Genomic DNA, 12392 nt, shown 5'->3' on the forward strand with positions numbered 1-12392 from the left:
CTTTACAGAACCAAGTGTACTTTCTTCACTGACCATAAGAGCCTGCAGCATATCTTCGATTAGAAGGAATTGAACATGAGGCAACGGTGATGGGTAGAGCTACTCAGTGATTATGAGTGCGAAATACGCTATCATCCCGGCAAGGCCAATGTGGTAGCGGATGCTCTCAGTCGGAAAGAATATTCAGGTCGTAGAGTGAAGGCACTGGCAATAACCATCCATTCCCATCTGTCAGCTCAAATCAGAGAGGCTCAGCTGGAAGCTTTAAAACTAGAGAACATGTCGGATGAAGCTTTGAGGGGAATGGAAAAGAACCTGGAGATCAAAGGAGATGGAGTCTACTATTTCATGAACCGGATCTGGACCCCAAAGTTCGGTGGTTACAGAGAGGTTGTTATGAACGAAGCTCACAGAACTAGATACTCTGTTCACCCAGGTTCGGATAAGATGTATCTGGATCTCAAAAAGCTTTATTGGTGGCCAAACATGAAAGCGGAGATCGCTACCTTCGTGGGCAAGTTCCTTACTTGCACCAAGGTGAAGGTGGAATACCAAAAGCCCTTAGGTCTACTTCAGCATCCAGAAATACCTGAGTGGAAGTGGGAAAGGATTGCGATGGATTTTATCACTAAATTTCCCAGATCTCTAAGTGGGTACGATACCATATGGGTAATTGTTGATCGATTGACTAAATCCGCTCACTTCCTGCCAATCAAAGAAACCTTCAAGATGGAGAGACTGACACGAGTATACATTCAAGAGATAGTCTGTTTTCATGGTGTGCCTATGTCCATTATCTCCGATCGGGATAGCAGATTTACCTCAAGATTTTGGCAGTCACTGAAGAAGGCTCTTGGAACTAAGCTGGATATGAGCACAACTTACCATCCACAGACCGATGGGCAGAGTGAGAGAACCATTCAGACATTGGAAGACATGTTGAGGGCATGTGTCATAGATTTTGGCAAGTCGTGGGACACCCATTTTCCCTTGGTCGAGTTCTCCTACAACAAAAGCTACCATACGAGTATCAATGTTGCGCCGTTTGAAGCCCTATATGGCCGTAAGTGCAGATCCCGTTTGTGCTGGGCTGAGGTGGGTGACACGCAGCTAGCTAAGGGTCAAGTCCCCGACAGCACTCTCACAGGCCCGAAAATCATTCGCGAAACCACTGAAAAGATCGTACAAATCAGGGGACGACTAAAAGCCTCCAGGGATAGACAAAAGAGTTACGCTGACAGACGACGAAAACCCTTGGAGTTCTAGGTTGGTGATTGTGTTATGTTGAAGGTCTCACCCTGGAAAGGCCTGATACGCTTTGGAAAGCATGGAAATCTGAATCCGAGATACATTGGGCCATTCCAGATTTTCGCTAGAATCGGCCCTGTAGCTTACAAACTTCATCTACCACAAGAACTTAGCAACATAAACCCTACATTTCATGTGTAGAACCTAAAGAAGTGTCTGTCGGATGAGACAGTTGTGATACCTCTCGACGAAATCGAACTAGACGAGAACTTACACTTCGTGGAGGAACCCATAGAAATTATGGACAGGTAAGTCAAGCAAACAAAGCAAATTCGCACACCAATAGTGAATATCCGCTGGAATGCCAAAAGGGGACCAGAATTCACTTGGGAGCGCAAAGATCAAATGAAACAGAAGTACCCGCATCTTTTTCCAAGTCCATAGTTGTATTCTACATTTGAATTTCGGGATGAAATTCCCTCTATTCGGGGGATGATGTGACAACCCGAAATCTCTATCTGTAAGTTAATACAATCAATAAAAGTCAGACTTGTTTCTGCTCCGGTTTTACTATGTTTAGGGCCTGTTTGAGAGTCTCTAAGCTTTGTACACTTAAGGATTGGACATTGAGAAGTGTTAGCTTGGAAATTGAGGAATGCAATCGAACCAGGAAAGTCATAACAGGGTGTTCACGGCCGCAAACTAGGCTCACGGCCGTGAACCCATGTTGGGTCGTGAACCCCTCTCCATATATACATATATATATATATATATATATATATATATATATATATATATATATATATATATATATATATATATATATATATATATATATATGTTTTCCTTCATTTTTCCTCATTTCTTCCCTCCTTGGCCGAAAACTCCTCAAGATTCTCTCAAGACTCATCCAACAAAAGCTCTTCTTCCACCCCACAAACGTAAGTAATTCATCCCTTTTCACTTGTTATCCATCTTATTCATGTAAAGTGCTTCATATTCATCCATTGTTTCATCACTTTCATCACCATCTTTATTATCTTCAAGTGTTCACGGCCGTGAACCCTTCATTGGGCCGTGAACCCTTCATAGATGGGCCATAAACCCTTCAAGTGTTCATGAGTGGGCCGTGAACCATCCATGTGTTCATGGGCCGTGAACCCATCTTGGGCTGTGAACCCATGGTGGTTGGCCGTGAACTCCTTTTTGTCCTTCATTCTTGGTTCCAACACTTCATTGTAAGTGTTTCCTACATCCTAAGGGTGTTTCCTATGCTTGTTAGTGGTTTTAGACACTAATTGTAGGCCTATACATGTTAATGTGTTCTTAATAGGACCATACTGTGATCGGGACTTCACTTAGCATACCAAGCATCCTGTCTTTGTCATTCATCCAAGTCACTCACAAGCACGTGAGTTCATACCCCCATATCTTTACTGTTTTAAAAGTTTTCCTGGGGGGGGAATACAAGCCAAATATCATTGATCTTGTGAAATTATACAAAAGGATTTTAATACACTTAGAACTGATGCAACAAGGTACAAACATACGGTTTTCATACTTTTATAAAATATTTAGATATTTTATCCCTTTTGTATTATGCTGAGCATAAGGGAAGTTTTCAACATAATCGTATAGTTTTCAGTGTAAAACATGAATTGAATGCATTAACGAACATATAAACTATAATAAGTATAGTTTATGGAACAATCATCTTATCAATGTACAAACATATATTCAATGCGATCAAACATATAAGCTATATAGAGTATAATTTATGAGACATATACATAGTAATTTAAATTCAACGGATTCATTTTTATTCTACACCTAATCATTAGTATAGCATTTTATGAGTGAGCATTCTTCGCATACTTACTTACGTACTAACAAACTTCCTGAGATTATAACCAGAGTCTCCTTGCGGGAGAACGTGAGTTTCTGTATAGATCTATACGGGATTGATAATCTCGCACCATAATTGTTAGCTACAGTTAGGTCGGCAGGCCTGGGTGACAAAGTCATTTCGATTCCGACACCTAAAGAACGTCGTTCAGGCAATTCAATGGTCAAGTATGGTTATAACAGCTCATAAATTTGGTACTAAGAATATACGATTAATGTATTAATGGTAATAACTTCAATTAGTTTTATTATAAAGTAATAGAACAACTATACATATTAGAGTTTTCAGAGTTTTCCGAACTTACTATACATACCGGTGATAGCCAGGGTCTTTCATGAAAAAGGGGATTTCCCATTCAAGCAAAAATGCACATTACATTTAATGGTAACCAGGCATATAACTAATACATTATGAGATTCAATAACAAAAACACACATGTTAGAAAATATTAGATTTTCTTGGAAACATACAAATATTTTTATTGATTCATTAACAGATTTTCCTTACAAAAACATGCTTATGAACTCACCAGCTTAATGCTGATACTCTTTCAAAACTGCTTGTATTCTCAGGAAATCAGTAGAGAGGTACCTCCCACAGTTTTTGAGAAGACGGAGCGTATAGAGTCTCGTCTTTTACATTTTGTTATACTTTTGATGTATATAAATATGACTTAAACAGATGTAAATATTTTACTTATTCAATGTAATGGTTGTGTTTACTCTGATTACTATGATGCAATTGTTGTAATACTATACATGACGTCCTCCACCCCCGAACGGTTCCACCATTTCGGTTTGGGGGTGTGACACAACTCGTTGAGTGCATGAACTAACTCGGCGAGTTGGTCAGTTTATAAGGTGGACTCAGAGAGTTTGTCAGTGGACTCGTCGAGTTCACTGTGTTGATAGTAGAAAATCGATTTTTTCAAGCTTTGAAAACAAGTAGCATCAAGTATAATGGAAAACAATCCTAGGTTCTGATACCACTGATGGGTTTTAAGCATTCTAACACTCTTATGGTGTACATGCAACCCTAGATGCTTTGGATCTATGTTTTCTCTAATATACATGCAAACTTTCAAAATTCCAAAGCATCATCCTAACTAGCATACAATGGAGTATCTAGACTACAAAATTCTAGTTAGATGACATACCTTTTAGTGTGGTTGAAAACCTTGAAGCTTTAAGAGCCTAGCACCAATAATGTGAATGCCTCAAATGGAAGCAAAAATCACCACCAACAAATGGAAGAACTAGAGAGATAATTCCTTGCTTCACAAAATCGTCTAGCACTCTTCTAAGTTCACTTAGGTGCCAATTTTGGTAGACTTAGGGTCTCTTGTATAGTGTGGCAAACTAGGGTTACACCATGTAAACCCTAATGACTTTCCATATCCCTCATGCTCCATGGGTTAAAACCTCCATGGAGTATCCATGGGTCACCACATGGGTTTAGCCCAATATAAAGAACTATGGATCATAAGCCCACTTTATAAGAATGAATGATTTACCAAATCAACCCCTTATATTTAATTAGTCTCTTTTGATCACAAAATTAATTCCAAATTAATTCTTGATCAATACTAATTAAATAATATGATTTCATATTAATATATTAGAACTTATAACATATTAATAAATCATAATTATCCTCTTCTCAAAAGTCTATCCTTCAAATTGTCCCGGTGAAGTACATCCCGAATGGACCATGCTACTCTCGGGTCAAGTACATACCAAATATAGTTATGGACTTAGACACCTTATCCAACTGTATCTTCATATTAAAATGACTATTCCAACCTTGAGATGTTTGCTTCATATCTATAAGTGGATCTTAAGCCTTACACATTTGGTTAGGATAACATTGGTTAAGAAAACCTTCTGGCTATGCTATATAAATATCTTCTAGTAGATGTCTATTAAGAAAAGGGGTCTTCCTTGAAATCTACTTTTTATATCTCATATTAATAATATGAAGTTATAGTAAATAGTATCCTTGTTGATATAATCATACCTACTTGTGAAAAAGGTTTGATCATAGTCAGTTTCATGAGTATGATAATGTGACAACCCGAACCTTTTTTCCATTTCTGTTAACCGATTTCCATTAATAAAATTTGAATTTTATTAAGTTTCCGTCAAACTTCTTGGTTTGGAAAATCATCTAGTTTTATATAATTAATTTATATACGAGTCGGAACAAAAAATCGTGCGAAAGACCCGAACCTTCTTGAAAAATCAAACGGCCTGAATGAGTTTACGGTCGTAAACCCGTGTACGGCCGTACACTCGTTTACAGCCAGCGTTGGGTGGACCCCTCCACCGACCACAAAAACCCTTATAAATACGAGACCCTACCCCTCATTTACATTTTTCTGACCGGACACTCTCTCCTTCTCCCTCTAGACTCGTGACCGTACACCCCAAAAACACCCTTATTCTTCCGGGAAACATCGAAAATGACCATTGGGGGTCATTTTGGAACATCTAGAACACGTTTTACATTCAATCCAGCAACCTTGTTCTTGAGTGTACAGCTGTACACCCTTCAAATCTGCAAATCTTCATCGACCGTACACCAATTTACAGTCGTACACACTTCAAACCTTCAAAGCCCGTACACCCTTCGAGAGACAGTTCACGGCCGTACACAGTTCACGGCCGTAGACTGTTCACAGCCGTAAACCCCATACACGGCTGTACACACCTCCGAAGCAGTGAATTAGACTGAAAAGCCACTTTCCTCGATTCAAGCAAGTCACGGTAACATTCCTTAACCGAAAGCAAGTGTTTATCTAACACTTTATCTAACGAAATTGCTAATTTAGATACATATACGTATTTAATTGTTATTAGGATTCCGTTAAGTACCACACACTACAACTCGAGGGTCTTCATTCCAGTTCGTTGATTCGACGCTTGTACACGGCTGACAGTGAGTTCATACCCCTACGCTTTTACGATTTTTAATGTTTTCAGGGGAGGATACAAGCCAAACACAAATGATTTTAACAAGTTTAAAACGTATGCAATTGATACAGTCAAACGATTTCCACGTTTTATAAAATATTTAGATATTTCATCCCTTTTGTACTATGTTGAGCATAAGGGACACTCTTATCTTGGAAACCTAATTGCATAGTTTTCAGAACTATTTACAAACCAAGTACATAACATTTCAAGCAAACTATAATGGGTATAGTTTGGGGAATTCAATACACAGCTTTTACCGATTCAGATTACATACATGGGTAAACATATAAACTATGACAGATTTAGTTTATGATATACATTACTACAAGAGCACAACATTTACTAATTATTTAAGTATAATTATTACCTTTTATAGTATACAACGGATTCAGATACAAGAGAACAATACAGAACTACACGTAAACTAGTTGATACAGGATTGTGAGACAACACTTCAATTGTACCCTTCGGGGTACAGGTTAAATCCTATCATAGTATAACCAGAGTCTCATGGAGGGAGAGCGTGAGATTTGTGAATAGATCTATTCGGGACTGACAATCCCACACCTAAACTGCTAGCTACAGTTAGGCAGGCATGCCTGGGGTGACAAATGTCATTTAACCGACACTTGAAGAACGTCGTAAAGGTCACTAGGTCATATCAAGCATGGTTATACGACTCACAATAGTATAAACTAACCATTTGTTTACGGGATTTCATTCTTCATTAGTTTTATTTTAAGTAATGAAACTACTATACATACTGGTGGTAGCCAGGGTTTTCAAATAGATCGTACTATACATACTAGTGGTAGCTAGGGTTTTCAAAGGGAACATGCTATACAATGGTTTTTGTACAGAATACATACATACTATGATTAGTAGCAACCAGGCATTCAAACTAGTATTTTCCTATGCTACAACAGATTTCAGTAACGAACATTCCTCACTAAATTCTATAATAACTTAGTTTATGCATCCGAGTTGTGTATAAAAGATACCCGAGAGACCGTGGGATGTATGGTTTCTGCCTCATTTCCTGTTCCTTATTTGGTTGTGGGCTTGGGGCAGAGCCACACAATCAACTGTTTGTTCGGAATCATCCTCTTTATAGCAACGCTAGAAGGAGTAAGAGATTCTATTAGAAAGAATACATACATACATATCATACACATTTAGCCAAGCTTGTTGTAAAAGGATTTTCTCATACTCGTGTTATTGACTATGGTCCTTATCTGTCACACCCCCAAACCGGAACGGCGGAAACGTTTGGGGTGGGTGACGTCTGTTCGGTATTGAGTTATGCATAGCTAGTATGAATTAAGTGGTTATAGAAGGAACTGGTTTTATTCATACTTACACTAAAGAAAATATTGGATTTTCTTGAGAACATGCAAACACTTTACAGATTTACAAACAGGATTTCACTACAAGTACATACTTATGAACTCACCAGCTTCATGCTGGTACTATTTTCTTGAGAACGTTTCCGCCGTTCCGGTTTAGGGGTGTGACAGATTGGTATCGGAGCTCTTGTTTATAGTGAACTAAGTATACCGAACCTTACATGGTATACAAATATAAACACTATGGGGCCGAAGTGCTCTGAACTAAAAGTATACTTTTAGAATATAAGTATTTTATAAGAAGTATACGAGTATACATAAGTACCAGAAACAATATCATAAGTAGAACAAAACAAAAGTATTTGGATGTTGGACACTGTGGTTAAACGTGGATAGTTATGTAATCATGTCTGGGATCAATATAGCCTGATCAACTATATTTATTTGATACATGACCAACATGTGTCTGGGAGTGATCGTGGTGTTACCGCAAGCCTAAAACTTACCAAACTATATAAATCAAGATTCCGATAGAACAGAGCATACAACTTAAAATACTATAGGTGTATTTTAGCTAGAGCCGAATACAGTATAGAGATTCATTCCAAGTGTTGCTACTTATTCCTTCTTAACGATAGTTTACTTGCATTAGTAACCTTTCTCTGTCTACCGCTTAGTAGAACACTTTATTTATCAGGATGAGATATATCTTGTTTCATATCTCTTGATTTAAAAATATAGGGGACTTACCATCCTCTTCTTCCTGATTATTTTTAGAAAAATATGCCTCCCAGAAGGAGACCCAACAGGAAGAACAACGACCCTCCGCCGCCACCACCTCCTCAATTCGATCCTCCATTGTTCCAGGCAGCAGTTACGGCCGTTGTAGCTGCTGTGATGTCGCAGATAAATCCGGGCTGCTCTGGTGGATCCGGAGGTGGACCCGATTCCCAAAGCCACGGTGGAGGTTAGGGACACCAAAAGGAGTGTTCCTATAAGGACTTCATGAATGCCAAACCAAAATCCTTCGACGGGAATGGAGGAGTTATTGCCTTAACCCGATGGTTCGAGAAGATCGAATCCATCTTTGAGATTTGCGCTTGTTCTGAGGCAAGCAAGGTGAAGTTTGCCGCCTGCACCTTCACCGACAGAGCACTGAGCTGGTGGAATGGTCGAGTCAAATCCCTAACCTTGCCGGTAGTAAATTCCATGGGTTGGGAAAGCTTAGAAGAAATCATGCTTGCCGAATACTGCCCAAGGGGCGAGATGCAGAAGTTAGAGCACGAACTTTGGAACCTGAAGATGAACGGTTCCGACATTGCCACCTATACAGCTAGATTCTGTGATCTGGCTCTCCTCTGTCCGGGAATGGTCACCCCGGAAAGCAAGAAGATTGAAAGGTACATTTGGGGATTGACGCCCCCAACCTAAGGAAATGTTTTGGCTGCTAAGCCTACCACTTATGATAGCGCCAAGTGCCTGGCGCAGACCCTAATAGATCAAGGGGTCGGTCTTGATGAAGCAACAAATGTTTCCGAACCACCAAAGGCAAGTGGTGGAAAGAAAAAGTTCTGGAACAAACGAAAGGGCCAGTCTTCGCAAGATCCCTCCAAGAAACAACAAACAGTGGCAGTCCACGCTGCTACTACTCCTGCTGCTGTTCCAACCACCCAAGCACCTACCCGTGGATATGCTCGTACTCTTCCAAAGTGCAATAAGTGCAACTTCCATCATCATGGACAGTGCCAGGAGATGTTGTGCAACAGCTGTGGTAAGAAGGGGCACACGGCTCGATTCTGCAAGGCACCAGTTCAACCAACTAACTAGGCTCCTGGAGCGGGCGCTGGTCAAGCCTGCTATGGCTATGGAGAAGTTGGGCACTTCAAGAGAAATTGCCCCAAGGCAACGACAGCTGGTAACACGGGGAGAGTGCTAGTGATGGGCCAGGAGGAGGCAGTTGCTGATCCCACCGTTGTTACGGGTGCGTTCCTCCTCGACAACTCTTATGCATGCATTCTTTTTTGATTCTGGCACAGAGAGAAGTTTTGTTAGTCATGAATTTAAACATCTACTCAAATGTAAATCCCAACCTTTACCGAAACATTTACCATTGAAATGGCTAACGGAAAGAAAGAGAGCACTAACGACATATTCATAGTTTGTACCCTTACCTTAAACGACCATTCCTTCCTCATCGATCTTATGCTAGTTTCCATAATGAGCTTCGATGTCATCGTCGGTATGGATTGGTTGAGCCCCAATCATGCTGATATCATGTGCTACGAAAAAGCCATCCGTATCAATCTTCCCTCTGGTGAAGCCCTCACTATTTACGGTGATAAACTCAGCTCAAACCTTCGTATCATTTCGTGCATCAAAGGCCAGAAGTATCTGCGAAAGGAGTGCCATGCATTCCTAGCCCACGTTGTTGACGAAAAGCAAAAAGTTAAAGACCTCGAGAGCATCCCCGAAGCTTGAAACTTTCCTGATGTCTTCCCCGAATATCTTCCATGAATCCCTCCCGAGCGCCAAGTCGAGTTCCGTATCGACTTAATCCCTGGAGCTACTCCTGTAGCTAAATCCCCGTACCGTCTAGCGCCGACAGAAATGCAAGAGTTATCCAGCCAGCTCAATGAGATGCTTAGTAAAGGATTCATAAGACCAAGTTCCTCACCCTGGGGAGCCCCGATCTTATTCGTGAAAAAGAAGGATGGATCCTTTCGGATGTGCATAGATTATCGTGAACTGAACAAGCTTACCATCAAGAACCGTTATCCCCTACCCAGAATCGACGACCTCTTCGATCAAGTTCAGGGAGCCAGTTACTTCTCAAAAATAGACCTAAGATCAGGGTACCATCAGTTGCGAGTTCATGAGAATGATGTTCCCAAGACAGCATTCTGAGCTCGTTATGGACACTACGAGTTTATAGTAATGCCCTTTGGTCTAACCAACGCACCGGCGGTGTTCATGGATTTGATGAATTGGGTGTGCCGCCCTTACCTAGACAAGTTTGTAATCGTGTTCATTGACGATATACTTGTCTATTCTCGGAGTGAGGAAGACCATAGACAACACTTGATACTAGTGCTAGAAACTCTAAGGGCGGAGAAGCTCTATGCAAAATTCTCTAAGTGCGATTTCTGGATCAGAAAAGTAACATTCCTTGGTCACGTGGTTAGCGAGGAAGGCATACACGTGGACCCTTCCAAGATCAAAGCGATTGAGAATTGGTCAGCACCGAAGACGCCCACAGAAATCTGTCAATTCTTGGCTCTCGCTGGCTACTATCGCAGATTTATCCAGAATTTCTCCAGAATTGCTAAGCCTTTAACCACCGTGACACAGAAAGGTGTAACCTTTACTTGGGGAGAAAAGCAATACACTGCATTCCAAACATTGAAGCGGGCCCTATGCAGGGCACCTATCTTGTCTCTGCCTGAAGGGACGGAGGATTCCGTTGTCTACTGTGATGCATCCAATCAGGGCCTAGGCTGTGTGCTCATGCAGCGAGGAAAGGTTATTGCCTATGCCTCAAGACAGCTGAAAACACACGAAGTCAATTACACAACTCACGATCTAGAGTTGGGAGCAGTGGTCTTTGCGTTAAAGATTTGGAGACATTATCTCTACGGAACCAAGTGCACTCTCTTCACCGACCATAAGAGCCTACAACATATCTTCGATCAGAAAGAGTTGAACATGAGGCAGTGGCGATGGGTAGAGCTACTTAGTGATTACGAGTGCGAAATACGCTACCATACCGGCAAGGCCAATGTGGTAGTCGATTCCCTCAGCCGAAAAGAGTATTCAGGTCGTAAAGTGAAGGCACTGACAATGACCATCCATTCCCATCTATCCGCTCAAATCAAAGAGGCTCAGTTGGAAGCCTTAAAACCAGGAAACATGTCGGATGAAGCCTTGAGAAGAATGGAAAAGAACTTAGAGGTCAAGGGAGGCGGAGTTTACTATTTCATGGACCGGATCTGGACCCTAAAGTACGTCGGTTTTAGGGAGGTTGTCATGAACGAAGCTCACAAGACTAGATACTCCGTTCACCTAGGTTCAGATAAGATGTATCTGGATCTCAAACAGCTCTATTGGTGGCCGAACATGAAAGCAGAGATCGCTACCTTCGTGGGCAAGTGCCTGACTTGCGCCAAGGTGAAGGTGGAGTATGAAAAGCCCTCAGGTCTACTGCAACAGCCAGAAATACCTGAGTGGAAGTGGGAAAGGATTACTATGGATTTCATCACTAAGTTGCCCAAGTCTCTGAGTGGGCACGACCCTATCTGGGTAATTGTCGATCGACTAACTAAATCCGCCTAATTCCTGCCAATCAAAGAAAACTTTAAAATGGAGAGGTTGACACGAATCTATATTCGAGATATAGTCCGTCTGCATGGTGTACCTGTGTCCATTATCTCCGATCGGGATAGCAGGTTTAACTCGATATTTTGGCAGTCACTGCAGAAAGCTCTTGGAACTAAGCTGGATATGAGCACAGCTTATCATCCACAGACAGATGGGCAGAGTGAGAGAACCATTTAAACATTGGAAGATATGTTGAGAGCCTGCGTCATTGACTTTGGAATGTCGTGGGACACTCATTTTCCCTTGGTCGAATTTTCCTACAACAACAGCTACCATACCAGCATCAAGGCTACGCCGTTCGAAGGCCTCTATGGCCGTAAGTGCAGATCCCCTCTGTGCTGGGATGAGGTGGGTGACATGCAGCTAGTCAAGGGACAAGTCCCAGATAGCACTCTCACAGCCCCAGAAATCATCCGGGAGACTACCGAAAAGATCGTACAAATCTGAGAACGACTAAAGGCTTCAAGAGATAGACAAAAGAGCTAGCCGATAAGAGACGAAAACCCTTGGAGTTCCAGGTTGGTGACCATGTTCTTTTGAAGG

Source organism: Lactuca virosa, chromosome 2 (genome assembly GCF_052849685.1).
Source record: "Lactuca virosa cultivar CGN04683 chromosome 2, Lactuca_virosa_CGN04683_v6, whole genome shotgun sequence".
NCBI classification, from domain to species: Eukaryota; Viridiplantae; Streptophyta; class Magnoliopsida; order Asterales; family Asteraceae; genus Lactuca; species Lactuca virosa.